Source organism: Chrysemys picta, chromosome 3, assembly GCF_011386835.1.
Source record: "Chrysemys picta bellii isolate R12L10 chromosome 3, ASM1138683v2, whole genome shotgun sequence".
Lineage (NCBI taxonomy): Eukaryota > Metazoa > Chordata > Testudines > Emydidae > Chrysemys > Chrysemys picta.
In genome coordinates, this window is record NC_088793.1 from 39279357 (window position 1) to 39294566 (window position 15210).

The following is a 15210-nucleotide window of genomic DNA, read 5'->3' on the forward strand; positions in this document are numbered from 1 at the left end:
CATCCAGGACACACCACACGATCCATTGTCTACAGCCAAGCTCTAAGATATAACCGCATTTGCTCCAATCCCTCGGATAGAGACAAGCACCTACAAGATCTCTATCAAGCATTCTTAAAACTACAATACCCACCTGCTGAAGTGAAAAAACAGATTGACAGAGCCAGACGAGTACCCAGAAGTCACCTCCTACAAGACAGGCCCAACAAAGAAAATAACAGAACACCACTAGCTGTCACCTTCAGCCCCCAACTAAAACCTCTCCAGCGCATCATCAGAGATCTACAACCTATCCTGAAAGATGATCCTTTACTCTCACAGATCTTGGGAGACAGACCTGTCCTCGCTTACAGACAACCCCCCAACCTAAAGCAAATACTCACCAGCAACCACACATCACTGAACAAAACCACTAACCCAGGAACCTATCCTTGTAACAAACCCCGATGTCAACTCTGTCCACATATCTATTCCAGTGACATCATCATAGGACCTAATCACATCAGCCATACCATCAGGGGCTCGTTCACCTGCACATCTACCAATGTGATATATGCCATCATGTGCCAGCAATGCCCCTCTGCCATGTACATTGGCCAAACCGGACAGTCTCTACGCAAAAGAATTAATGGACACAAATCTGACATCAGGAATCAAAATACTCAAAAACCAGTGGGAGAACACTTTAACCTGTCTGGTCATTCAGTGACAGACCTGCGGGTGGCTATATTACAACAGAAAAACTTCAAAAACAGACTCCAACGAGAAACTGCTGAGCTAGAATTGATATGCAAACTAGACACAATCAACTCCGGTTTAAATAAGGACTGGGAATGGTTGAGCCATTACAAACATTAAATCTATCTCCCCTTGTAAGTATTCTCACACTTGTTATCTAACTGTCTGTCTGTACTCGGCTAGCTTGATTATCACTTCAAAAGTTTTTTTTCTCTTAATTAATTGGCCTCTCAGAGGTGGTAAGACAACTCCCACCTGTTTATGCTCTCTGTATGTGTGTATATATATCTCCTCAATATATGTTCCATTCTATATGCATCCGAAGAAGTGGGCTGTAGTCCACGAAAGCTTATGCTCTAATAAATTTGTTAGTCTCTAAGGTGCCACAAGTCCTCCTGTTCTTCTTTTTGTGAATTCAACAGGTTTCTGCACAGCTGCAGGGACCACCTGTGCAGCTCAGCTTGCAGGACTGGGCCCTAACTCTTCAAGGGGCAACTCTCCATAATAATTTCTCCTCCAACATTTATTAACTATGGCAGAGAAAATATTGAAAAATATCTTTTAGAGATTTGATCCATTTTTTCAGTGTCATGTCACTAGACCACCATCAGCAAACACAGGCGCAGCATCTGATGATGTCTCACAGATAAGCCACGTTACAAAGTCATGTGTTATGTCACCAAAGTCAGGGCTGTGACATATATAGAGCCTTATTCGTTACAAAAGAGTGCTGGTGTACAAATTAGTGATCTTAAATGAAAGCAGCTGACACCCCTTATCAGCCTCCTAAGTAATCGACTTCTTTCAAGTAAATATTGTAAAAATGTGTTGGTTAAAGGCATGTTCACAATCTGCATCTACAGAGAAATTATGAAAAATGTTGGTAAGAGCACTCAGCTGCATGAAATGTGAATTTGGAGCTGGGATTTAGCACAATGCTATTTGAGGATGCTGATGAAGCATTGCTAATTCATCACCTGTACAATCTTCCGGCTGCATTTTGGCTGTTAAGCATGCTGAACATGTAAGTGGGTCAAACGTAAATTAGCTCAGTACAAGTGTTACATTGTTCCTTTCCTCTGAATCATCCAAATGGAGATATGCTTTATATGAGCCATGGGGCAGTCAAAAGATTTAATCCCATGAAGTGTCCGCTTATCATCATTGCATATTATCTGACAGGTGGACGAATATAAGAAGGCAAAGGAGGCTTATGGGAAAACAATAGAATGATACATTTGAAAGTGGTGCTATGTGAAGTATTCACATCATATTTTGATAGGAACAGAGTTAAAGGTGCATTCCTTCAGGCCTACATTCACTCACACACTGCATTATGTGACCCAAACACATAGTGTTTGAGAATGACACCTGGCAAAGGTATCAGTGACTAATGCCATCAAGATCATTTTAGTATCTGAAATGTATTTGGAAAATATCATTTTTTATCCATAAAGAATGGACTAAACTGTAAAAGTCTAACATAAACATGCCTCCTCTCCTCTGAGGGCCTGATCCAGGTTCAATGGGTATTGGATCAGAAATCCCCTTTCGTAAGTGTAACTCCAAGTGATTTTAATAAGAGTTACACTAATCACCAGGGAAAACAGACCCCATAGAGACTTTCATAGCTTATAATCTCTTCTCTGGTAGGGAAGACATGAAGACATTACTGGTCATTCATGCAATGGATTCCCCACAGACTGGATGAAATTGTTTCTTTAGGACATTTACACTGTTGTGGTCCCTGCCTTTGATTTGCCTGAAGATGAATAAATTAATTTGCTTCCAAAATGCCACTTAACCTTTCTAAGCACTAATATTTCCCTGGAGCTCTTCCTCTCAACCCCGTTCTTGATAATGGAAAGAGAACAGTGCAAACAAAATGGGATAGAAGGTGGTAAAGCTTGCACAGCCCGAGTAAATAGTGTGTATTTGGGAAAGGTTTGCGGGGAGTGAATGGAATGAATTCATTTCCTACAGGTTATGGAGCAGCAGCAGAACTTTTTTTTGCAGCTACTACTCCAGCCTCTGGGCTATGCCAACCCAGAGAGCTGCTGTATTCTCCTAGCTTTGGGGAAGTGGGACAGTGAATCCAGTTAGTTGCAGATCCACTGGCCCTGCCCCTACCATCTGTATTATATATCTGTAATTAGCATAGTCTTTATACTATTTATAGTGTAATATTCTTTATATATCTGTACATAGTCAATGCTTTGCTTTCTTTAAAATAAAACCATACCTAATCTATGCACAATTTAATTCAAACTCCTTTCCTGGTATATTTACAATAAAACTGAACATTTTCAAATTTCTTGTTGAATGGATGGTACATGAAAAATTGCCTTTTCCATAGGAGAAATGTGGAGAGGGGGTATCTTCTTCCCCATGTAACATTGCAGTATTCAGTGTAGGCAAACAGTGGGCCAAATCCTCAGCTGCTATGACTTGGCATATCTTCATTGATTCTGCAGAGCTACCCCCTTTTAAACCAGCTGAGGATTTGTCTGAGTGAATATGATGTATGTAGCAATGATTTAACTAGAGCTGGATGGAAATTTTCCTTCAAAATGTTTTCTATGAAACAGAAATTTCATCTTTATGTTGGGAAAACTTAAACAAAATATGTAGTTTTGGGCTGGGTCATCCCAAATTGAAACATTTTGATTTGTCAAACTGAGTCAAAACATTTTGTTTCCTGTCATTTTGCAATTAATCTGTGTCCACTTGAGCTGTCGTGATGTCACATAGGAGATGACCATATTCTTCTCCCCAGTTAGCTACCTCTTCCAGGCTACATCACAGTCTCCCCTATGGTTGAACCTCCATGAGACATCACAGCCTGTGACTGCAATGTATCACATGAAATGTAGTCTGGCTGGGAAGCCCAATCCATAGAAGAGAATGGGTATATGAGGAACCCAAACTACAACTCCTATGAGGCAGTGTGGCAGGTCGGCAGATTCATTTCAATATCATGCGTCAAAACAAAACATTTAAATTCTGCTCAACAAACAGAAATTAAATGCTTCAATTCATGAATGTCAAAGTATTTCATTTCAATTGAAAATATTATAAGAAAATGTTTTAAGATTTCTAAATTGATTACAAATTCTTCTCAACTTTCTGATCTCTGAAAAAAATTGATTTTTTTTCCTGATTCAGAAAGAAAAAAAAATTCAAAATATTGGGATTTCCTGAGGCATGGAAATTCAATTTTTTGATCAGCTCCTGATTTAACATTATCAAAGCATATACACTCATGGTTAATTTAATATTTTATTTCCTCTTTTTCCATTATGTTTGGTTTAAAAGGATGTTTTTCATAACAACATCTAATGCCTGTGTTACAACGCTTATAGGGAAAAAGGTAACATCCCTCCACCCTAAAATGGAGAAGGGTAAAATTTTGGCACTTAGGAGCTAGCACAAAGATCATCAAAGGAAATTAGGCACCTAACTTCCTTTGAAATCAATATGTTAGGTGCCTAAATACCTTTGAGCAGCTGGACCTAGGTACCCAAGTCACTTTTGGACTTAGGCTCCTAAAACACTTATGTACTTTTGAAAATATTACCAGAAGAAAATAAACTAAAATTAACTGCTTCCATCACAATGATCAAGTATCACTATAGTTGCTCTATTGGTATAAGCACAGACAGTTAAAAGAGACTGTATACATTTCTGTTTTGTATGAAAGGTAAAGTAGGAGATCAAACTTTATTCACTACTAGCTATCCATGAACGATACAAGCCAATTTTCAGACCCGTACTTTGGTGTGTTAAAGTCATTCAGCCAATACATGAGAAAGATGATTTAGACAACATCAACAGGAGAATGAGGTCAAAAAGGTGAAACAAGCACAAAGACTGTTGATTCAGGACCAGGGGAAAAGAGTAATCTGGTGCTCTAGATAGTCTTAACTTATTGAACTGGCTGTCTTCCTGCTATGGGAATTAGCCATGTGACAATGACCTTGGCTTGGCCTCATTACAGAGGATAATCTTATAAAGCATCACTACTATCCCTTTACAATTCTGAATTCAACAAGTTAATAACCACTACTTATAATGTACAGTCCCAAGCAGACATGTACACTTGGCAGTGAATTTTGGGATTTAAGTACATCTCTGAATTGGGGGTGATGTGGAGTCGCATTGCCCTAGAGAATATCAGGGAGAGTGCTGATAATGTGTTCCTGTGAAACTCCACTGTAGCTCAGCTCTCCTGAAATACCCTCTCCTCCAGCCTTTATAAACAGAGCTCTAACTCATATGAACTTGAAGCAAGTGTAAACATGTTCTAAATGACTTACCCAAGTCATACAGCACCTGATTCGCCAGCTGTTCTAGGTGCACTAAGATGACTTTTGCGAAAGCTTTTCCTGCTACACTTAGTAGCGAGATACCCCAGTAGTTGTTGCAATTGCCATTTTTGCCTTTATTTTTATACAAAGTAATAATGTTTGTGTTACACATCTCTTGTGGTATCTCACCCTCTGTCCAGCATTTAAGTAGCAGTTGATGAAGATATGGTAATAGGCTGTCTTTCCCACACTTGAGGATTTCTGCTGGGATGCCATCTTTTCCAGGAGCCTTGCCACTTGATAGCAAATCAATGGCCTTGCTTAGCTCTTGTCTACTCTAAATCACACCGCAGATTCAGGGCTGGAAAATCAACTATAGACATGATTTTTTCTCTGCGTCAACTCCAAGAAAAGTGCAGAGAGCAAAACTGACCATTTTACATGGTCTTTGTGGACAGTCAGCATAGCAGAGCTATTTGCAATACTAGAAAAGATAGGATTCCCACCAACCCTGTTAACTCTTATATGTTCATTCCACAACAACATGAGAGCAACTGTCCAGTTTGATGGGTCCACTTCAGACTGCTTTGAGATGAAAAGCAGAGTGAAGCAAGGATGTGTTCTTGCCCCTACATTCTTTGGGAATCTTCTTGGTACTCTTGAACTGTGCATTTAAGGACATGAAAGATGGAGTGTACCTCTACACAAGATCAGATGTGAAACTCTTCAGCCTGTCCCGACTTAAGTCAAAGATTAAACTCAAAAAGGTGCTAATCAGGGAATTTCTATTTACTGATGATGCTGCCCTCATAGCCCTCAATGAAGATCTACTACAAGAACTCATGGACCGCTTTTCAAGTGTCTGTCAGGCATTTGCTCTCACCATCAGCATCAAGAAAACGGTTGTATTAGATTTTCAAGATTTTCAATTACCTTAAATGCAAACCAGCTAGTAGTAGTCCAAAAGTTCAGCTATTTAGGTTCTACAGTGACCACCTACTTCTCACTGGATGAAGAACTAAATGTTCACATTGGAAAGGCTGCCATCACCTTTAGCAGACTGACTAAAAGAGAATGGAACAACTCAACGCTTACAATCAAGACCAAAATGCTAGTGTACCAAGCTTGTGTCCTCAGCATTCTCATGTACATTGGGGAAACATGGACAACTTATGCTCATTAGGAGAAAAGGTTAAACAGTTTCCACCTATGCTGTTTACACCACATACCCAATACCAAATGGCAGGATAAAGTCACCAACGCAGAGGTTTTTCAAAGGGCAAATTGACCAACTGTGATAGCCCTGCTCAAACAAAGATGACTGCATTGGCTGGGCCATCTGAGTAGGTTGGAAGATGGATACATACCCAAGGACATGCTACACACTATCAGAGGAAACAAGAACAACAGGACTTCCAAGCTTCGCTATAAAGACACATGCAAGCGAGATATGAAGGAATTGATCCTGACCAATGGCAAATCTTGGCAAGTGATCATAACAAGTGGTGACATCGTCTCTATCTGGGTATCAAAGTCCATGACAGAAACTGGTTCCTACAGCTTGATGAGAAAAGAGCCAGTAGGAAGCAAACAGCTCCAAACCAAGATACATACATTTGCCATAACTGCCAAAGATCATGCAAATAAGAACATAAGAATGGCCATACTGGGTCAGACCAAAGGTCCATCAAGCCCAGTCTCCTGGCTTCTGACAGTGGCCAATGCCAGGTGACGCAGAGGGAATGAATAGAACAGGTAATCATCAAGTGATCCATCCCTTGTCGCCCATTCCCCGCTTCTGACATACAGAGGTAGGGATACCATCCCTGTCCATCCTGCCTAATAGCCATTGATGGACCTATCCTCCATGAACTTATCTACTGGTAGTTCTTTTTTTAACCCTGTTATAGTATTGGCTTTAACAACATCCTCTGGCAAGGAGTTCCAAAGGTTGACTGTGCGTTGTGTGAAAAAATACTTTCTTTTGTTTGCTTTAAATCTTGGATTGGACTATTCAGTCATATGAGACATTGCAACCCATCTACATCATAGGCTGCAATTCCCACTATCTTTTGCAGCTGAAAGGATGCCAACAACAGCACCAGATTTGAAACCCCAGGGGTTCTTGGGTGTAACAGTATTCCAGAACGAAGTTAGTTTCCTAGTGTGAAAACTACCTTTCCTAGCCACCAAAAACTTAAGTAAATATAAAACCTGTTAGTAACATAACCATTTTTCAGCACTGTAACATTATCTCTTTCATTTATATTTCACGTCTGGTAGGGAAAAAATAACCAAAGTCATATTCTTCATCAAAGGCTTTGGGAACAATTTCAAATAATATTTTTAAAAGTGCTCCATGCTTCTGAAGTACTTATTGTCTCCCTCCACACCTCATTACTTTTGGAATTTACTCTATGACTCTGCATTTCGATGCTGTTAAAAGCAGTTATTTTCTATCAAATACATGAGCGTTCGTTTCCCCTTCTTAGAGCACTTCTGAATCATGGTTTTTCCAAGGTCTTCAAGTCTCTACCCTCAGAATGAGGACATCTAATTAATCTCTATATTATGAGTAATTTAGGATCGGATCCTTCTCATGACCTATATATGTGCTTAACTTTAAGCACACAAGTATTCTCATGGACTTCATTTAGGTGACTTCTATGGGACCACCATAAAATTCAGATCTAGGCCTGGCATAACCCATCTTTTAAGCATTTTTAGATCTCTAGCTTTGTTTAGTGGCTCTCTCTGAAAAAAGATATTCCAGTATAAAATACTGCAATTTGTTTGTTCAAAGTAAGGGGGCTATATAGTAGGGAATATGATATAATCTCTAGATTCCCCACTTCATATGCTACTAATAACTGCATCCCATCTTTCCTCCATGCACTTCCCTTACCCACAATATTTTCTTCTATTGACTCTTTATTAGTATCAGTTAAGCTCTAAACTATACAAGACATAAAAAAAAGAGACAAACCTTGCCCTGAAAACCTTATTGTTCTAAATAACACAAGTGGAGAAGATGAGATGAACTGGGAAGACCATAGGAAACAACTTGGTGAGTAATGTTTTTTAAATGCTCAGTTTGCTCATTACAAATTCTCAAGAACCACTTAACTGTTTCTCAGTGATAATTTGAAAGGTGTTAAACGTATTTTTCTGGCTAAATACCAACATGGATGATTACCTTCTCCTGTCTAATTCCCTCCTCCTGTAATTTCAATTGAACAAGTTATTTTTTTTTACTTCCCTTCCAAAAATCTCTCTTGTGTAGATTTGCTAGTTTAGAATGGTTGCTGTAATTATAGTTACACTCCAGAGAGTAAAAGAGCCTTGCTGTAAATGAGAATCAGGCTCACTGTCTCTACAGGCTTGTCTGTACTGCTCAGCAATGTGCACTAAACGGGTGTAATTTCTAAAGTACACCAATGGGTTGCACATTAACTGGCCCATGGAGACCCTGCTACTGTGAACTGAAAATTTCCTATTTCTATGTAGTAATAGGGAACTTTTAGTTCATGCCAGCAGGGTCTAAACGGGCCAGTTAGTGTGTAACATGTTGGTGCCCTTTAGAAATTATACCCCGCTGGTGCTCATTGCCCTGCCATACAGACAAGCCTGAAGGGTTACTTTGTAAACATATAATTATTATTTCTTTTATTACATAAATTACCAGTCAGTGTCTATTGTGTTTTGCAGTAGAGAAGATAATTTAGTAATAAATGATCTTAAATAAAACTCCCCACCTCTCCTAGCTGTATCCAGGGATTAATTTCAGAGGAGGTTTCTTCAGGGCTTGTATGGCATTACAGTCTGTTATTGTAACAGAGAGAGAGAATGTTTAACAGTAAAAGAGTTAAAGATTCTGAGAAATAGCCACAAGAAATACATTTGTTCTGGAAAAAGGAGAAAATAGGAAAACTGCTCTAGCATATTTTATATGGCTTATATTGTAAAAAAGCCTATCTTTGCAAAAAATATTATTTCTATTATACTGCCAAGGTCTATATCTGCAAGGTAAAATTGCAAAGTGGACTTTCCAGCATATTTTCTAATTTGATAGTTCATGGCTCAGTGATCTTTACTCATTCATGATGATCTGTCGCTTTTCCTTTTATTTTACTCCTTCTTTTTCCATTTGGGTTTCCCCACTGATCATATATACAGAACACCTTTTGTTTATATAGCACATTTCATCCCAATAGATTTTAAGAAGGCTGCATGTGCATATTGCTGAAATGCAGCCACTGTGGGGATGGAAATAAAGCAACCAATCTGCACCACAGTTTTACACGGCAGGATTTGTAGGAGGGGAATTGACTAACAATTAACTGATCTCAAAAATAGAATATAGACAAGTGAGTTGTAATCGTAGTACCCTTCCCCCCAATATTTTTCCAGGGGATTGCTTTAGCACTCATTTTCTTGTAAAAATCACCATTGGACAGTGGCGTTGAAACAGGTTTTATAGTTCCACTCTTCTTTTCAGGTGCTAGACATGGGTGACATATTGAAGCCATCATAAGCATCTGGAGTGGTACCACCAGGGATGCTTTAGGAAGATTCTCCATATCAGATGGGAAGACTGTTGCACCAATGCAAGCATCCTCTCTGCAGCTAACATCACGAGTGTTGAGGCAAATGTTATGTAACATCAACTTCGCTGGTCTGGTCATTGTGTGCGGATGGCTGCTACTTGTCTTCTGAAGCAAATCCTCTTTTCTCAACTTTGTCATGGTAAGAGGACCCACGGGGGACAAACAAAACCCTACAAGGACACCCTGAAAGTATATCTTAAGAAGGGAGCCATTGACCCCATGAATTGGGACAAGCTGGCTAGTAATAGACTGCAATGGCATCACATCATACATCAAGCCTCAGTCTGTTTTGAAGAGAATTGCCTTGCTCTAGAGCAGGAGTTCTCAAACTGGGGGTCGGGACCCCTCAGGGGGTCACGAGGTTATTACTTGGGGCAGGGAGTGTGAGCTGTCAGCCTCCACCCTAAACCCCGCTTTGCCTCCAGCATTTATAAAGGTATTAAATATATTTAAAAGTGTTTTTAATTTATAGGAGGGGGAGGTCACACTCAGAGGCATGCTATGTGAAAGGGGTCACCAGTACAAAAGTTTGAGAAACACTGTTCTAGAGGCTGAGAAATGACAGAGAAAGGAGAATCCTGGCATCATGGCCAGCAGTTGTGCTCTCTCCAAACAACCACCTCTCATATATATGAAAAAACCTGTAGAGCACGAATTGGACTCCTCAGCCGTCTTAAGTCTCATCAATGAGAGACTCTTCTCCCTTGCAGACATCAGCCTCATGTTGAGGAATGGCTGATTATAGTGAGGGTGCTGAAAGCCATTGAACAAAATTGTAAACCCTGTATATGAGGGAAACCACTTCAAGCCAGGGGGTCCTGCTATACCTCCAGCACCCCTAGTTCCAGCACCCCTTCCATAAGATCTTTTATGACCGAAATAGCCAGAGCCTTGGTCTTAGATGTCATTCATATCCCCTTACATTCCAAGGTGAATGTAGCTAAGATTCTGTTTTCTATGTGCTGTGCCTTTAAGTGTAAGAAGCATGACTGCCAGGGAAAGGATTAGGAAACTTTCAGAATGGACAATCTTACAGAGTGAAGGTTACACTTTCTCTCATGGAGCTTGTGTATTCATTCCATCTTCTGTTGTTGTCTTTGTTAATCTAAAACAAAAGTAACCATTTGGCTCAATGGAAGACAAAGAAAATTGATGATGGGGTTTTCTATAACAAAAAAACAAAGAATATAAAATCTCCATGAGAGAGAAAACACAGCATGAGATCTCACTCTGTAAGATCCCCCATCTTGAATTCCCTCATGTCCCTTCCCTCTAATAAACCGATATACTGACTCCTGAATTTTAAAGGTGCAGCATGTGACAGATATTGCAACCACATGCAGTATCTTTAGGGGAATATTGTATTAACCTTATGAATGTTCTACATATTGTTGTGTTCTTCTCCATCGGAGAGGGTTACCACAGCTCCTCGAGGAACTAAAAACAGTGGGAATAATTACTGCAGCCCCTGGGATTGCAGAGCGCTCCAGAGAAGTACCGTTCACTGGGGTAGTTTGCAGTACAGGAGGCCCAACAAGCCCAAGACACAGAAAGGTATAAAAGGTGTATTTTAACCTAAGAGAGGGCCTTCATTTTGATTCAATAACCTGACATGACCTTTGGGGGGGGGGGAGAGAGGGAGCAAATCTTGCAGAAGAGCTGGAAGGAATAGAACCTGCCAGCATTTCCATAAGACTGATTGGAGCGGGAGGGGGGAGAGGCTAGTGGTAAAGTGTTTAGAGCCTTTCATTGTTTTATATGTTTTCTCTGTATGCTTTTGTCCTTAAATAAATGTACTCTGCATTGACAGAGCCGTTTGATTACTTATAATCACTGGCATTCACTGGTCATTGCCCTTGAAGAGAGAAAAAAAGAAGCACAGGGGCTGGACATTAGTCAGACCTGCTGGGATTAACACAGTGAATTCAGCACCGTATTATTGCGGCAAATTTTCAGGGGCGGAAGCTCCCCTCCGCGCCCCGCCCCCCTGCTCCAGCTCACCTCCGCCTCCTCTGCAAGTGTGCCGCGGCATCCTGTTTCTCTCCCCTCCCAGTGCTTGCACTGCGAAACAGCTGTTTCGCGGGGCAGGGAGAGAGGGGGGAGGAGGGGGAACGCCACACGCTGGGGGAAGAGGCAGGTCCGGGGGCGGGGATTTGGGGAAGGGATCCAATAGGGGAAGGGAGGGGGAGGAGTTGGGATGGGGACTTTGGGGAGGGGGTTGGAATGGGGGCAGGAAAAGGGCGGAGTCGGGGCAGGCCAGGGCGGCAATTATTTCCCGGCCTAGGGGCGGCAAAATTATTAATCTGCCACTGAGTGAATTGCATGGGAGCTGAAGAGCGGTGATAGATAGAGGTATGTCTACACTGCAATTAGACACTCATGTATGGCCTGTGAGAGCTGACTCAGGCTCACAGGACTTGGTCTAAGTGGCAGTTTAATTGCAGTGTAGATGTTCTGGGACCTTCCCATCTTGCATGGTCCTAGAGCCCAGGCAGCAGTCCGAGCCCGAACCTGAAACCCTACTCCACAATTAACTAGCCCTGCAAGCCCAAGCCCCATGAGCCTAAGTCAGCCTGTATGGGCCAGCCATGGGTTTTTAACTGCAGGATAGACACAGCTCTAGAGGCCTGAGACTTGAGTGAGCATTCCTGGAGCAGACCACAGAGCGGGGTTAAATGTGCAGAACTGTACCACCGACCATAAAACAAAGAATCATAGCTACATACATCACAGGTTCAAAAATGTGTCAGAGGGAACAGTGCTACAACACCACAAATGCTATAGTCCTGGCCCCATTCAACTCAATGGGAGTTTTGTCATTGTCGTCAATGGGACAGGATTTCACCCTAAAGTGTTAGCGCTCATTCCATGTTAAGTAGCTCTGCAGACTGAGTTCTGCTTTTATTTAAATAATATGGGAGAAGGATATAGTGGGATAGTTCACTCAGAAATGGTCTTAAATGGGTCAAAGCTCATTGTGACTAGAATAACTCTAAAACGTAACCACGATTCTGATAAAATTTTAGTGTATCATTGTCATGTATTTTTAATAGTTTAAACTTAAAATTTACATTTGAATTTAGACAAAAACAGAAGTAGGTGTCAGGACTTAATTCAGGTTATTAGTCAGATCAGACTCTGTAGCCTGGCACAGTTTAGCTGGTTTAAAAGATGTCTTAGCACTCAATACCCCTGTGGCAACAAGCACTTCCACAATTTTTAAGGGGTCAGTAGCTCATACGTTTGTATCAATACAGTATTTAGCTGCTGCATTTGCAGCTGATCACAAGCCTTGACAAAAATTATAATCACACAGTTAGCTGGGCTAGAAAAAAACTAAAGACACATTCAGAACTATTCTCATTGAAAAATGCCCCTGAAGCAGCTGAGCAATTTGGATTTTGTCTAAAGACAATAACCCAGGATGGCTAAACCCTGAAAATTCTCATCACAGAAAGGGAAATAGTGAACAAGTTAATAATTCTTATAAGGTAATATTCTGTTTTTGTTGTAAAAAGTTGATTTAATTTAAATACTTCCTAGTTGACAGGGGTGGTTATCGTCTTGGTGAGAAATGTCAAAAACTCCCTAAAGCATCACAGCGCACAGACACTTTGAATGTAACTCTCAATCTCTCATTTACACAAGCAGCCATGGGATGTTTAATTAGCACAAAGGGTCAGAACCTTTGTTTTACATCTCGGCCAGTTGAATAGTTCCCTCAGTCTTAGTTTATTTGCCTTTACTAATGTTCTGACACAGTGGCGTGGCACGGCACTGTACATTATTCTATGAGCTCCTAGAAAGAGACAGAAAAATAAATAAAATAATTTGCTTTCAGTCAAGTCAGTAATTAATCTAGATCTTAGACTATTAGAGAGAGTGCTTTCCTAAACTAAGGAGGGGTAAATCCTGGTAAGAAATAATGGAGAAAGTGGTTCTCATCCATTATTGTTCACTTTGTAGGTCAGTTGCAATCCTCAATGCTACCTTGATGGGGTCCATCAAATACTAATATTTCCAGGGTCTCCAAAATGCTAATGCCCCCCATTGTGCTAGGTACTCTCTACATATATAATAAAAAAACAACAACAGTCTCTTCCACAAAGACCTTGCAGACTACTCTTATGATGGGACAACAACAGGTGGAGGAAATGGGTGGGGAGGATGACGACAATAATTGTGATTAAATTCAGCACACTAAGTGCCTCCCCTTGTTCATGCACTCCACGATCAGCAGGATAAAGTTGTTCTGCAAAGCCACAAGGTGTAAAAATCACATTTTTTGCTTTGCATCCTCTAAAAGACCATGAAACACCAAGCTGGGGAAAAGGAAGTTTTGCTGATTTTTCAAAGTGAGTCCAGTGCTTATGATCTGAACTCCTTTACCTTGAATTGCTTGTGCATAAGTTAACCCAACAGTAGCAATGTCTGAGCTTGTCTGTGTGCAATGTGTCTATGGACTTGACATTTATATTTAAATATTCAATATGAACAAACTTAGTAGTTGCTCTATATCATAAACAACATTTGTAAATACAATCTAATGCTCCAATTTTGTTTGAATGTATATCTTTTGTTTTGATTTTATGTTGTGTAAGAAAGAAACCTTCCTACCCTTTAAAGAAATAACAGGTGTCTCTGAGAGTACACTATACTGCTCCCTTGTATCACCCCAATATTTTTTGCTTAATTGGTGCTCTTCCTTAACCTCAATTGCAGCCCAGAGTTTAGCTTGCAGTTCTCAAGTTTCTCAGTGAAATGAATCCATTTGTTTATTTACAAGCACGTCAACCCACCCACTTGAAAAATCCCAAATGTCAAAAGTCATGGATTATTTTTTTCCTATCTAAACCTGAAAATAACAATGCCTAGGGCTCCAATGACACCTATGGCAGAACTGCTAACTTAAACAAAGGCAGCATTTTTGTCATGGGCTTGACAAATGTGTCAAATGTCATGCTTCTTTTCATCCCCAGTCAGCTGGATTTCCTCCCCCTACAGGGTGCAATGTTGAGACTGCTGGCCAACTGGAGAGCCTGCTGTGATTAGTCAGTGCTTTCAGCATCATACCTATTGCACTGCAGTAAGGAAAGTTCATTCTATTTCTTCCTTTGATTTATAGCAGTATTTAAAGAAATGTCTTATATAGGCTCTAGGTGCATTTGACACAGAAAGGTAACACGATTACAGCAGACTGTCCTTGCCCTAAAGCCCAGATTAAAAATGAAAGCCAATTAAAGCCATGAGTGGCCACTGATAGTTTTTTCAGATTGAATGGCTTTCAAAGGGTCCTAAGCCTGAGCTCCAAAATTTGTGCAAAATGTACTGACACAAATACAAGTCTCTAGCAATGGTGTACCATTCAACACTTTAAAAGAATGCACAATAAACACAAAGTAGGATGCAAGTGAGTGTGCAAAAAAAGTACTGTTTCCCTGAAGGCAACTGAAAAAAGGGATTTTGGCAGGATAAATTGTATTCCTAACTGAGCTATGTCTAAATGCTAGCATTTAAATCCACAATTAAATGTGGGCACAATTTTATGCAAGAAGGAC

The 15210-nt window shown here is 40.4% G+C and overlaps 1 protein-coding gene across 1 annotated transcript in view; it reads right to left on the reverse strand.

The window, feature by feature from the left end:
* The window catches only part of TPO (thyroid peroxidase), an 89333-nt gene that overhangs the window by 5932 nt on the left and 68191 nt on the right, over positions 1-15210 (reverse strand). The gene's annotated exons all lie outside the window — the stretch shown is intronic.